Source organism: Callithrix jacchus, chromosome 2 (genome assembly GCF_049354715.1).
Source record: "Callithrix jacchus isolate 240 chromosome 2, calJac240_pri, whole genome shotgun sequence".
Taxonomy (NCBI): Eukaryota; Metazoa; Chordata; class Mammalia; order Primates; family Cebidae; genus Callithrix; species Callithrix jacchus.
The window spans coordinates 93,850,851-93,863,928 of NC_133503.1; the positions used below are offsets into that span (position 1 = coordinate 93,850,851).

Consider the following 13,078-nt stretch of genomic DNA (forward strand, 5'->3'; position numbering starts at 1 on the left):
GGTCCTTGGGCTTCCAGGTGGTGCAGTGATATTATTCAAGTAAATATCAGACCCAAGCAGTTTTGCAGAAAGTGATTTATTAGGCAGAGAGAGAGAGATCCCATACTGTTATGAGAGGGGATCCAGAGATGGAGTTCACACAAATAAGAGTTAGGGGGATTTTTAATCTGGGAGTTACTCCGCCCATTCAAGTTCTTGTTCCATGAGAGGAGTTCCTTTAAACTTCCTCTGGAGTGATTGATCTTTGACTCTGATGCTGGATTGGCTGCCTGGCTCACAATAGAGCCCCTCCTTCAAAGGCTTTTGATGGACTTTCTAAACAAACGAAGCTCGCCTGGGCTGCCTACCCTTTCCATACACGGGACAGTTAGACAAAGAACTCTAGGCTCCCGAATGGGGAGGTGGAATGGAGATATGATGCTGGGAAGTTCTTGCCTTTGAAACCATGCCCCTTGTGGACCTGGGAAGAGAAGTTAACATAGTCCCTCAGTCCCCACTCTGAACAGGAAAGTCCAACTGCTGTTGGGACATGGGCAATGATTACTCTTTACTTCCTGCTGAATTGGGGCGTAGAAAGGGCCCTGCAGTTGAGATTTTCTTTAAAGGGGAGTTTTTCAGGGGTGCAGGTTGATTCAGAGGTCCATGATAGTGCTTATGAGCCAAGGACATCTGAGGTTCCATTTGCAGGATTATTTGTGGCCTTATGGTTTTAATTCTAGAAGAAATGAATGTGACAAGAAGGTTAAAGATGAGAGGCCCAGAGGCCAACAAATATAGAATGGTTATAAACAGGCCTACGGGAGGATAGAACTAGGACAGCAAGTTGTTAAACAAGCTCCATGATATTGTTTGTTGAAGGTCTTTAGCCCTGTGTTTGATTGATCTCTGAGTTCTTTAACTTTGTTTAAGACAATACTTAATTGGTTTCCTTTTTACTTTGAAGAACTACGGCAGCCAAAGAGTTAAGCTGTTTCTTCAGAGTGAGCTGCCTCTGCAGAGAGAATTAGCAAACTTTTCCATGTTATTATCTGACTCCTGAGATAGCTTATATTAAAACTAAGTAGAGGCAGTAACTTTTCTAATGCCAGTACCAAGTTTTTCTATTATTCTGGCTTTCCCCCCAACTATTGGCATAATTGGAGTTTGAGAGATAGCAAAGTTAAGAGTGATAGTCCTGTTAATGCCAGGATGTAAATTAGACTTATGAGTAGTTACCTTCCTGGGGATCTTGTTGGAAGAGCAAACGCATATTCGCTAATGGCTCGCAGGTGTCCGAAGGGTTGCAATTTGGAACTTTAGGCTGCGGAGTGGAGGGCCTATGATTTTCTTCAGCAGGTGTCCGAGGCTTTAGTTGAGTGTAATGAATCCATAAGCTAATTCCCACCACCTTAACTGCTGTTGGGATAGAAAGAGTAACTGAAAATGGTTCTTCCCAAGATGGGCCTAGAGAGGGAGAGTCTGAAGGGAGAAACTTAACAAGCACCAAGTCTCCGGGCAGAACTTTTTCCCTAGGGTGCTCTTTAGGTAAGGTTCTAAGTGCCTGTAGGTACTTAGCCAAGAAGGTTATGTATATTTTTTATTAGATCTGCTGTTTTCTTGTTTAATACAATATTATTAGTAAGAAAGGACCATTCAAAAACATCTTATAGGGGCTGAGTTCTATTTTCTGAGGAGAGTTTTGTGCCCTTAAGAGTGCTATTGGTAATAGAGAAGGCCGTGAGAGGTGGGTTTCCTGGGCCAGTTATTTTTAGGTGTTTCCTAAGAATTTTATTCATCTTTTCCGCTTTGCCTGAGGACTGAGGCCTCCAAGCACAGTGGAGATGATACTGTATTTTTAACGTCCTGGAAGTTCCTTGGGTCACTGCAGCTTTGAAAGCAGGACTGTTATTGCTTTGAAGACAGCGAGGGAGTCCGAATCTAGGGATTATTTTATTAATCAGGTATTTTATTACCTCTTGGGCTTTTTCTGTTCTATAGGAGAAAGCTTCAACCCAGTTTGGGTAGGTGTCCACACGTACTAGCAGATATTGATATCCCCAAGACTTAGGCATGTGGGTAAAGTCCCTTTGCAGGTCCTCACCTGGGTAATGACTGGCTAGCTGTTCCCCAGGAGGAGCTTTCCAATGTACCAAAGGATTATTTTTCTGGCATATTTTACATCTTTTGACTATTTGTTGGACAGCCTTGAAGAGATCTTTTTCTGTAAATATAGATTTGGCCATTTGATGTGTATTTTTTGTAGCTATATGGAAGGTTTGATGCAGGGTTTTAAATAATTTCCACTGGTTGGCAGCAGGTAGGAGTACTTTTTCTTTTTCAGTAGCTAGCCAACCTGAAGGAAGAAGATTATGTCCCTGGGAGATTGCCCACTCTAACTCTTCTGATGAGTATTGAGGTTTAGTTCCCTGGAGAAGGTTTTCCCATATTTAAGGTTCTTCTATAAATTCTTGTTTAGCTGCCCTTTTTGCTTCTAGGTTAGCTCAGCAATTGCCCTCTGCTTCCTTCTCATTTCCTTTCTGATGACCCCGTGTTAGACTGCCTCTTTCGGTTTTTGGACAGCTTGTAATAAATTTAAAATTTCTTTATGATATTTAATGGGAGTTAAATTAAATATTTATCTCTGCTGCAGTGAGCTGTGATTGTACCACCCCATTCCAGTGTGGGTGACAGAGAGAGATCCTGTCTCAAAAAAAAGTATTTTTCTCTTACTGTTACAGTATTCTGATTGTATTTCTGACACATAAGAGATGTTTGAAACCAAGAGGTTCATAATCAATAGCTTGAAAACAAACCTATATCAGATATGTTTCCTTGGTATCATGTTGTAAAACATAGCTTCTAAAAATATTTATGTTTTAAAAACTGTATGTGACATTAATATGCCTAATGATTAAAATTATAGTGATGAAATTAAAAAAAAAAACCTGCCTGCCGAGGTTAGAAACTCTCTTTCCTTCCATATGACACCATGAGCATGCAGAACCAGGTAAGCATATTTGGAATCTGTGTGTATGTTTATTCTCTTTCCTTTTCCTAACTTTAGAGCTCAGTTGAGGGCTACTAGTTCTGCCAGCTGGGAGCTAGTTCCAGGAGGAAGGGAATTACTTTTAAGCACTGTTTGAACTCTGACTACTGCATACCCTGCCTTTTGAACTCCATTTTTCATAAATGAACTTCCATCAGTGTATAGGTTAAGGTCAGGATTGGCTAGAGGAGGTTTTAAGAGATCCTCTCAAGCTGCATAGCTTTGAGCTATAACCTGCTGACAGTCATGTTCTGTGTGCATCTTAGGAAGAAAAGTAGCTGGGTTGAGGGCTGCACATGTGTGTAGCTGAAGTACAGGTCCTTTGAGCATTAAGGCCTGATATGTGAGCGATTGTTAGGCAGCCTTAAGAGAACCCCCAGGGCCACTCCTGACTTTTCTCTAACATATAAGGAGAAGTCATTCCCTGTAGGAAGGCTTAGAGCTGGAGACTGCAGTAGTGCCTGCTTTAGGGTCTGAAAGACTGCCTTAGCTATACAGTCCCATTGTATTAGATGGGCATTAGCTTTTTGAGTTTCCTTAATTAGAGTGTATAGAGGTTTTGCTATTTTACCATATCTGGGAATCCACAATCAGCAAAAACCAGTTATTCCCAAGAATCCCTGCAAGTGTTTTAAGGAGAAGGCCAGTATGGGTTGGAGATGTTCTTTATTAAGGGCCTGAATGTCTTTAGACAAGACAAGCCCTAGGTATGTTACCTCTTGCCTACAACGTTGAGCTTTCAGTTTGGAAACCTCATATCCACAGGCCGCAAGGAAGTTTAGGAAGTCCTGGGTGGCCTGCTGACACTGGGTTTCTGAGTTTGCTGCTAAAAGTAAATTATTTAGATATTGAGAAACCAGGATACCTGGATGTGAAAATCGCTAAGACCCTGGGCTAGAGCCTGGCTAAAGAGGTGGGGTCTATTTCTAAAGCTCTGAGGTAACATTGTCCCGGTGAACTGAGAACTCTGGTTTAAATGGTCTTTAAAGGCGAACAGAAACTGGGAGTCAGGATGTAATAGAACACAGAAAAAGGCATTCTTAAGGTCCAGGACTGTAAACCATTGTGCCTGTCCTGGTATTTGAGAGAGCAAGGTGTAGGGGTTAGGTACAGCTGGGTATAAAGGAATTACAGCTTTATTAATAAGCCTGAAATCTTGCACCAGCCTCCATTGTTCATTAAGATTTTGTACTCCTAAAATTGGAGTACTATAAGGGCTATTATGGAACTTTACTAGACCCTGAACTTTTAAGTTCTTTACAATATCCTGTAGCTCTGTTTTGGCTTTCGGTCTTAGTGGGTACTGTTTTTGGTAGGGAAAAGAGGTGGGATTCTTTAGCCTTATGCGAACTGGGCATGCATTCTTTGCCTGTCCAAATTGTCCATTCAATCCCTTCTTGAAATAATGGGCAGGAGAGAGGGATTTCCTCCCTGATGAGGTTTATATAGATAATGGCTCCTGCTCTGGCCAACAGGTCCCACCCTAGTAAGGGAGACTTTTTGGCATGATGAGGAAGTCATGAGAGAAAAGTATATTTCCTCAGCTACAGCTCAGGGGCTGGGAGAAATATCGGGAGAATGCTTGTCCTAGGACTCCTTGGGCAGTTACAGACTTGGAGGATAACTGTCCAGGGCAGGAGAGTAAAATGGAGAAGGTGGCACCAGTGTCCAGGAGGAGATCAACCTCCTGGCCCTTTATGGTCAGCTTTACCTGGGACTCTGTGAGGGTGATGGCTTATGCTGGCACTTGCTCCAGGCACCCTCAGTCCTGCTGTTGGGTCATTTGGTTAGCCACCTTAGGCCCTGGGAACCTTTGTTCCCTGGGACAGTGTGCTTTCCAGTGATTCCCTTGGCACAGTGGGCAAGGACGAGGTAATGGTTGATTTCACTGGGGACAATTTTTTATGAAGTGTCCCATTAGGCCACAATGGTAACAAGCTCTGCCAGACTGGTGGCTAACCCAAGCCTTTTCCTTTTTCGAGCCCCAGGTCTGCTTGCCTGAAGGCCATGACAAGGGCTGTGGATTTTTTCCGGTCTTTCCTGTTCCTTTCAGCCTGTTCCTCCTGGTTTCTATTATAAAACACTGAGGTTGCTAGGTTTAGTAATGATTCTAGACTCTGTTTTGGCCCCAGGGCCAGCTTCTGGAGCTTCCTTGGAATGTCAGCTGGTGATTGCATAATAAACTTGTCCTTTAGTATTAACTGACCCTCAATGGAGTCTGGTAACAGGGGAGTATACTTTCTTAAGACCTCCTGCAATTGCTCAAGGAAAGCTGTTGGGTTTTCTTCCTTTCCCTGAGTTATGTATAGTTCATGGCTTCTTCCTAGTTCACCTTAATCCCTCAAGTATGCAGATCAAGGGGTGTCTATGACTTCGGTTCCCCCATTCTGAGCCAGAATCGCAGTGAGGGTCCATGTTAGGGACTGCTTGTCTACTTGTAGAACATCTATTCTTTTCCTCTGGCGTCATTTGGTCATGTACTTGACTACGGTACTTGTCCTCTCAAACTCTTGAGCCACTGCTAGGGCAGCCTTTCTCTCACTGCTGATTAGGGTTTAACTAAGCAATAACATTGTATCTTTCCAGTCTAATTTGAAGAACTGACCCAGGCCCTACAGAACATCTATGTACTTGTCCAGGTCATTTGAAAAATTTCCTAAGTCTGCCTTGATTTGCTTGAAGTCAGAAAGTGAGAAGGGAGTGTGCACCTTAGTCGGACCAAATTCTCCTCCTACTGCCTGTAGGGGGCAGAGTCTGGGCATCCTAGTAGCCTGAGATGCCTTGTCCGTTTTGGCCTTTTGTGGCTCCTTTTGGGTTATAGGAGCTGATGAGGCCTGGTCAGCATTGGTGGAGGGAGGAACTACAGGGAGTCCTAAACATGGGGGTAGTTCTGAGGAGGATATAGTAGGGTATGGGGTACACATCTTACACAACTGAGAATGCCTCTGCAACCTGCTCCCGTCCCCCAGTTACATCTGTGGCAAGCCAGCCAGGAGGAAACGTCATAAGAGACTGTGTTACTTCAGAGTGGTGAATGAATCAAACCCCTCCCACTTGCTAAAATCTGTCCTATCACTTTTCTTAAATCCTTCAAGGAGAAAGCACCAGGTACAGAGGCCACAGGTCCTGTGTACAATTCCTGTTCACACCTCCTCTCTGCAGGAGTCCCGGAGGTGTCTGCAGAAAGCGCCAAGTTCAAATTAAAAGATAAGAAAAGTGATTTTAGCAAGTGGGAGGGGTTTGATTCACTGAAGTAACACAGTCTCTTATGACGTTTCCTCCTGGCTGGCTTGTCACAGATGTAACTGGGGGATGGGAGCAGGTTGCAGAGGCATCCCAAAGGTGCTCACTATTCCCCAGATGTGTTTTTTCCGTGGGTCCTTGGGCTCTCACCCAAGAATGGAGAGGAGACCTGGGCAAGAGACAGAGAGAGAGAGAGAGAGAGAGAGAGAGAGAGAGAGAGAGAGTAGGGAGACAGAGAGTGAAAGAGCAAGTTCCCATGCTGTCATGGCAGGGGATCCAGAGATGGAGTTTACACAGGTAAGGGGCAGGGGGACTTATAATCTGGGAGTTACTCCTGCCCCATTCAAGTTCTTGTCCCATGAGAAGAGATCCTTCAGATTTCCCCTTCAGTGATTGATTTTTGACTCTGATGCTGGATTGGCTGCCTGGCTGGAAATAGAGCCCCTCCTTCCAAGGCTTTTGGCCAGCTTTCTAAACAAAGGAAGCTCACCTGGGCTGTCTACCCCTCCTGTGCATAGGAAAGTTAGACAAAGTACTCTAGGCTCCCAGATGGGGAGGTGGATGGAGGTATGGTGCTGGAAAGTTCATGCCTTTGAAATCACACCCCTTGTGGACCCAGGAAAAGAAGTTAACATAGTCCGTCAGTGTTATACAAGGCACATGCAAATAGCTTCTCCCTTCCATACAGTAAACGCATTTGTCATAGAAACCACGGCTTGAGTATTAATGAAGCACTGTGCACAGCTCCCTCACCGCATGACAGTTTCAGTAAATGTTTGTGAAATGAATAATGGGATTCAAATTATTAGTTTCCAAGGATTTTGTTTCTCCTACTCTGTCATACCACATAGGACTTTTTCTTTTTTTTTTTTTGAGATGGAGTCTTGCTCTTATCATCCAGGCTGGAGTGCAGTGGCACGATCTTGGCTCACTGCAACCTCCACCTCCTGGGTTCAAGTGATTCTCCTGCCTCCTGAGTAGCTGGGATTACAGGTGCCCACCACCATGCCCGGCTCATTTTTGTATTTTTAGAGACAAGGTTTCACCATGTTGGTCAGGCTTGTCTCAAAGTCCTGATCTTGTGATCTGCTCTCCTCGGCCTTTCAAAGTGCTGGGATTACAGGCAAGAGCCACCATGCCCAGCCTCACATATAACATTTTAGTCATGTGTTTTAAATAAAGATCAACTGTGTATAAGTTACACCTCTTTTCTTAAAAAGAAAAAAAGAACACTGTCTGACTGGCAATTGACATACGATTGAGAATAAACCATAAAGAAGAGGAGGATAAAATCATGGGTGTTTTCTTCTCTGTAGTATCGAGCACACAATCTGGTGTAGAACCATGAATGTGAAAAACACTCACCAAAAAGGTAAGGAAGAAAAATACATGAAATAGCAAGCCATCCTAGATAATAATGCTGGAAACACATATTAAAATATGTGTTCATTATTTTTAAGTTATCCATTTAATTACATAAAATCACATTAAAATTTGATTTTCAATAAAATATTTTGTTTGGTCACCTATGTAGATGAGGAATTAAGGATTATTTGAGAACTTCTCCAACAAATTTGTGTGAAACAATCAATTGCCATCTGTCACTGCCAAATGAGTCCTGATGTGTTAGTTAAGGTTTAGGCTAAGCTTCTGTAACAAAAACAAAAAAACCAGAAGCAGTGGCTTAGGCAAGACAGGAGTTCATTTTTTTCATACTATAGTTCAGAGGTAAGTGGAGGATGCAGGATGAACAGGTGGCTCTCTTCCATGACATCATTCATCCCCCAAGGGGGTGGTCCTTGCCTGCATGGTCAATACTGACTCACCAACACCACGTCTGAAGTTGGACCCAAAAGGAAAAAGAGAGAAAGTGGAAGGCAAGTGTTTTCCTTTAGAGAAATAATGAATATGTTGCTGCACATCAATCAATTTTTTGTTCATATTCCAGTGGTAGGGAAATCATATGGCCACATCTAGCTCTAAGAAAGGCTAGCCATGCCTCTAAAATTCTATGGGTGGTTTCCATTACTAAAAGGAGGAAGTACCATAACAAAGTACTATATAAAAAATATTTAAAAATAAAAATTAAAAGGAGGAAGGAAAGAATGGACATTGGGAGACAATAAGGTGTCTTTGCCATATTGACAAAAGCAGTTTAATACTGTCATTCTTTACTCAAGATTTAAAGAATATATTTATAAAAAGGAAGATCCTACAAAGCTAAACCTCAGGGGAAATGTTGTATAGTGAAAAGCATTATTTTTACCCAAGGATGCTTAGAAAGTACTGTGCTGCTATCATTTGTTACACAGTTTATGAGCAATAGGACCCAAAATGTAGAGTCAGACCTGCCAACTGCACCTTCACTTCTCCAGGGTTTCATACTAAAATTACCACTTGACCCCATTTTCCATGCTTTGAAGGGTCAGGAGTTTTACTGTGCACTGCTCCGTGACTGGCATGTTACTGAGCCTGCTCAGAGGCCAAAGATCCTTAGTCAACATCAAGTGAGGCTTCAGTATTTGGGTAAGTCAGGGTCACCATACATAAGCAAGACAGGGAAAGTTCTAGAGTTCAGGTAAAGAACTGAAAAGCAAGCTAAGAGGTGGATAATTACCCATCCTGGTTTTATTACATCACTAAGGACTCTTTCTATGTACTGATAGCAAAATCAAATCAAGAGTAATAAAAAGGTGTTTATAAGATGCCCATATACTGGGTGCCATAAGTGATAAACTCAGGTTTCAAAAACTAAAATCAACAGAGGCTTCATAAAGGTCTGTTTTGCCCAGTGCTGCAGCTTTTTGGAAAAGAGATTGATATTTTGGAGTCATTATTTTCAGTTCTCCACCACCGAATCCAATCCTTGCCTTGTTTTCCATTCTGGAAGGTATAGCTCTACTAAGTGCATCAGCCAGGTTCCCTTGACCTCTGACTTCAGTCGGATTTGGCTAATAGGAGGCAGCATTGGGAGATCAAAAGGCAGAAAAAAGAAAAAGGTTGAAATATTTCTCCCTGGCTCCTTCTGTTCCTCAGCCCTGAGATTCTGGCAAGGGCTGACCTGGTTTGTGGCCACTGCTCCTGTTGAGTGGCTCTTGTCTACAGTTCCAGTTTTTGGTTTTTTTTTGAGATGGAGTTTTACTCTTGTCACCCACGCTGGAGTGCAATAGTGCAATCTTGGCTCACTATAACCTCCCACTCCCAGCTTCAAGCAATTCTCCTATCTCAGCCTTCCGAGTGGCTGGGATTACAGAGGCCCACCGCTATGCCAGGATAATTTTTGCATATTTTAGTAGAGATGGGATTTCACCATGTTGGCAAGGCGAGTCCTGAACCCCTGACCTCAGGTAATCCGCCTGCCTCAGCCTCCCAAAGTGTTGGGATTACAGGCATGAGCCACCGTGCCCAGCCACAGTTCCAGCTTTCTTCAGGCTCTAGTAATATTATTTCTTCTCGTCCATTCAGGACGAGGTGTGGTGATTTCTCATTGTTGCTAATTCCTGGATGTGTAATAATTATTTATCCCCTTAATTTTGTCCACATTTCCAGAAACAATTTCTTTATTAAATTCTCTTCAGTTAATCCATGATTGTGCTGTTTGTTTTCTGTTGGATCCTGTTACGATAATTTTATCAGGAATTGTTCTAGAAAATAGACACTCAAAATGTGACTAAGGGATTGGGCAGCTCACATATATGAAGAGCACATGAATATCCCCCTTGCTAGGACAGTGCTTACTCAAATTCTCATCAATGCTGATAGAGGATAGATTACAGTGAGAAAGCAAGGAATTGGGAGATTGAGTAGCTATAGAATTTAGCTTTTATGGTGACAATACACACTCCTAAATGTGTATACAGCAAAAGAGTAGCACTCTCTCTTGATGAAATGACCCCTTTATCACTGTATTATGTATCTTTTTGTATCTTATACTATTTCTTGTTCTGAAGTCAGTTTTGTCTAATATTTCTATAGCTACTCCAACATTTGATTAGTGTTTTGAGATTTGTCTTTGTCTTTATTTTACTTTAAACCTATGAAGGTCGAGCATCCCTAACCTGAACATCTGAAATCTGAAACGTTCCAAAATCTAAAACTTTTTAGGGCCAACATGATGTTCACAGGAAATGCTGATTGGAACATTTCAGATTTCAGGTTTTTGGATTAGGGATGCTCAACCAGTATGTATTCTGTAAATATTCCAAAATCTGAAAACATCTGAAATAAAAAATATTTTGGTCCCAAGAATTTCAGATAAGGTATACTCCTCACCTGTGTATACATCTTTATAGCCAAAATAGTAACATTGATTCTTCCTATCCATAAGCATGGAATGTTTTTCCATTTGTACCATCTTCAATTTCTTTCATCAGTGTTTTGTAGTTTGCCTTGTAGAGGTCTTTCACATCCTTGGTTAACTGTATATTCCTAGGTATTTTTGTGTGTGTGTGGCTATCGTACATGGGAATGAGTTCTTGATTTGGTTCTCAGGTTGAGTATTGTTGGTGTGTAGAATGCAACTGATTTCTGCATATATTGAGATGATCATACAGTTTTTGTTTTTAATTCTGTTCATGTGGTGAATCACACTTACTGGCTTTCCTATGTTCAATCATCCTTGCATCCCTGGATAAAAGCTACTCAATTGTTATGAGTTATCTTTTTGATGTGCTGTTGCATTTGATTTGCTAGTTTGTTTTTGTTTTGAGGATTTTTGTGTCTATGTTCATCAAGGCCTATAGTTTTTTTGTTGTGTCCTTGCCAGATTTTGGTATCAGGATAATACTAGTCTTATTGAATGAGTTAGAGATAAGTCCCTCCTTGATTTCTGTGAACACTTTCAGTAAGATTGGTACTAAGCTCTTTTTCATACATCTGGTAAAATTTGGCTGTAAATGTGTCTGGTCCTGGGCTAATTTAGCTGATAGATTTTTAAAATAGTGATTCAATTTTATTACTTGTTACTGGTCTGCTCAGGATTTCTATTTCTTCCTGGTTCAATCTTGGGAGATTGTATGTTTCTGGGAATTTATCCCTTTCCTTTAGGTTTTATAATTTGCATGCTTAGAGATGTCCATAGTAGTCTCTGATGAGCTCATATATATATATATATATATATACATATATTTCTGTGGTATCAGTTGTAATGTCACCTTTATCATTTGTGATTGGGCTTATATGAATCTTCTCTCTTTTCTCTGTTAATCTTGCTAATGGTCTATCAATTTTGTTAATCTTTTCAAAGAATCAACTTTTCATTTTGTCAATCCTTTGTATGATATTTTGTCTTAATTTCATTTAGTTCTGCTCTGATTTTTTTTTTTCTTTTCTTCTACTAGCTTTGGGTTTGTTTCATTCTTGTTTTTCTAGTTCATTGAGGTGCAATGCCAGGTTGTTACTTTGAGATTCTTTTTGATGTAGACATTTAATGCTATAAACTTTTCTCTTATCACTGCTTTTGCTGTATCCCACAGGTTTTGGTATGTTGTGCCTTTATTTTCATTTGTTTCAAAAATTTTTTGAATTCTTCCTTAATTTTGTTGTTTGTCCAAAAGTCATTACGGAGCAAGTTGTTTGGTTTCCATGGACTTGTGTGGTTTTGAGAGTTCCTTTTGATATTGGTTTCGAATTTATTTCCCTGTGGTCTAAGAAGATGCTTAATGTGATTTCTATTAATATTTTTTAAATTTATTGAGGTTTCCTCTATGGCCAAGCATATGGTCAATTTTTGAAAATGTTCCAGCCAGGCATGGTGGCTCCTGCCTGTAATCCCAGCAGTTTGGGAGGCTGTAACGGGTGGATTACCTGAGATCAGAAGTTTGAGACCAGTCTGACCAACATAGTGAAATCCCATCTCTACTAAAAATAGAAAAATTAGCCAGGCATGGTGGTGCGTGCCTGTAATCCCAGCTACTCAGGAGGCTGAATTGCTTGAACCCAGGAGGCAGAGTTTGCAGTGAGCCAAAATCACAACACTGCACTCCAGCCTAGGCGACAGAGTGAGACTCCATATCAAAAGAAAAGAAAAGAAAAGAAAATGTTCCATGCACAGATGAGAAAAACATATATTTTTCTCATGTTCCGTGGATGTCTATTAGATCCATTTGGTCAAGTGTCTAGTTGAAGTCCAGAGTTTTTTTGTTAGTTTTCTGTCTTGATGAGCTGTAGAGGGATTAGATGAGTTAGTGGGATTTTTGAAGTGTCCCTTTATTACATTATGGCTTGGAGCTTCCACCCTAAGCAACCACAGTCCAAGCTATATATTGGCTCCTTTCAGCCATGGCTGGAATGGCTGGGACGTAGGATACCAAGTCCCCAGGCTGCACACAGCATGGGTACCCTAGGTCTGGCCCATTAAACCGCTTTTTCCTTCTGGGCCTCCAGGCCTTTACAGAAAGGGCTGCCATGAAGGTCTTTGACATGGCCTGGAGACGTTTTCCCCATGGTCTTGGGGGTTAATATTAGGCTTCTTCCTATTTATGCAAATTTCTGCAGCCAACTTGAAAGCCTTGGAAGCGTCCACATGGTGTTGAGCCTGTGGGTGCACAGAAGTCAGGAATTGAAGTTTGGAAACTTCTGCCTAGATTTCAGAGGATGTATAGAGATGCCTGGATGTCCAGGTAGAAGTCTGCTAAAGGGGTGGGCTGCTCATGGAGAAACTCTGCTAGGGCAGTGCAGAAGGGAAATGTGGGGACAGAGCCCCCACACAGAATCCTTAATGGGGCACTGCCTAGTGGAACTAAGAGAAGAGAGCCATGGTCCTCCAGCCCCCAGAATGGCAGATCCACTGACAGCTTGCACTATGCACCT

General features: G+C 41.7%; 2 long non-coding RNA genes across 6 annotated transcripts in view; one reads left to right on the forward strand and one right to left on the reverse strand.

Moving 5' to 3' along the window:
* LOC128931336 (uncharacterized) overlaps window positions 1–13,078 on the forward strand; it is a 31,768-nt gene that overhangs the window by 14,202 nt on the left and 4,488 nt on the right. The window lies entirely within an intron of this gene.
* The window catches only part of LOC118151415 (uncharacterized), a 65,002-nt gene that overhangs the window by 9,591 nt on the left and 42,333 nt on the right, over window positions 1–13,078 (reverse strand). For all 5 annotated transcript variants that reach the window (XR_004739690.3, XR_013532137.1, XR_013532136.1 and 2 more), the window contains one exon: window positions 1,216–1,395. This is a non-coding gene — a long non-coding RNA (uncharacterized LOC118151415). The remainder of the gene's footprint in view (window positions 1–1,215; window positions 1,396–13,078) is intronic.